Source organism: Microcaecilia unicolor, unplaced genomic scaffold (genome assembly GCF_901765095.1).
Source record: "Microcaecilia unicolor unplaced genomic scaffold, aMicUni1.1, whole genome shotgun sequence".
Lineage (NCBI taxonomy): Eukaryota > Metazoa > Chordata > Amphibia > Gymnophiona > Siphonopidae > Microcaecilia > Microcaecilia unicolor.
The window spans coordinates 44,498-45,991 of record NW_021963776.1 but is presented as its reverse complement, the minus strand read 5'-3'; the positions used below and the strand labels follow the sequence as shown (position 1 = coordinate 45,991).

The window sequence follows — 1,494 nt, the reverse complement described above, 5'->3', positions numbered from 1 at the left end:
AATGGCTAAGCTAATGTCATCAGGCCATGTGGCTTGAAACTTCACATAGTTGCACATGAAGGCTAGTTAACATTAACACCTCTCTGGTTTCTTCAGCTGCCCGATTTGAAGTTTCAGTGAGGCTAAAAGATAGTGCAAGATGCTGTCTTCTAGATATACTGGGAAAGGCAGCTTTATCATTCTTCATTGTATGTTAATAATATAGCAAAATATATTGCTGCATAGACCATATGTCTGAAATCATAGTTTCATGTTTTTGCAGCCTATTTATAAAAACAAGCTAAGTCCTTTGTGTGCCAAAGCAGCTTTACCACAGAAGAGGAAGATACATAATACTGCTCCTGATAACATTTTGAGTTTCATGTAGTGCAGCTGTGAACATCTTTACTAGCATTGTGCACTTTAAAAAAACAAACAACCATTTTTGTTTTCTAATTGTTGTTTAAAGTGATGATAAACCAGGGCTTTTGCCTGTAGGATTAAAATAGAAACTTAAATTCTTGAGCCACAAGACCTGAATGCACAGGGGTAAACTTCTGTAGAATACAGTTACTGGAAAGAGATTCTTCTATTTGTAAATGTCCTGGGAACCATTTTATAGGAGTGTCACTACTTTCTGTGTGTGACATAAAAGTTATTGTACTTTGAATTATGTATGTAAATTTAAATGATCTGTTTGTATCCTCCATTAGCACTATCCTAGATAATATTTTCACAACATACTGTGAAGCTGTGAAACCAGTGGCGTAGCCACAGGGGGGCTTGCCACCCCCACCCTCAATTGGGTTCAGGCCCCCTAAAGTCTGCTGGTTTTGCTGCCCTGCTTCTCCCTCCCTCAAGTGCATGCTTGGGTTTAATGAAATTGAGCATGAGTGAGCTTTGTGCATGGTTAATTTCACTAAAACTGTTGCATGTGTGCCGGATGTGGGAAGCAGGGCAGGCAGCGCCATGCCAAATATCACTACAGGAAGGCTTCTGCTGGTGGGGCCTGGCGACCCCCCGCCCAGGCCAAGTATGTGGGGTTGCAGCAGGGGCGGAGAGGTGGGGCAAAATGTGCCCCTCACCTCCCCAAAATCAAGGTCTGGCTACGCCTCTATGTGAAACTAAAGATCCATTTTTATGAACTTGAATTTGAACACATACTAGTCTTAAGAAAATACTTTAAAAATCTGTAAACCTAATCTGCCCTGGTACAACATAATGATTCTAAACATATGTAATGCATTTATGATGATGTTCACTCTGTAAATGTAACAATTTTGTATTTAAATGGTTGGTATTTATTTTTCCCTGTTGTGACAAATATATATAATGTGCCATAATAAATGTACAGATTGCATGGTTTATGATATGGTTTGGAAATGGAGGAATTCTTATGCAATAAGATCATAGCAAGCATAAAGTGAAATATTCAAACTTTACTTGTCAGTTACAGAGGCTCCATCTCCATACAAAATGCTTTTAAGACATTGTCAATTGCACATTCAATCCCAA

The 1,494-nt window shown here is 39.0% G+C and overlaps 1 long non-coding RNA gene across 1 annotated transcript; it reads right to left on the bottom strand.

Annotated features, from left to right (window-relative positions):
- Positions 1–470: 470 nt before the first annotated feature.
- LOC115459622 lies at positions 471–596 on the bottom strand. Its single transcript, XR_003940309.1, has 2 exons — positions 554–596; positions 471–514 (listed from the first exon to the last, which is right to left on the bottom strand). It is a non-coding gene; the product is annotated as an uncharacterized LOC115459622 (long non-coding RNA).
- Between the last annotated feature and the right edge of the window lie 898 nt (positions 597–1,494).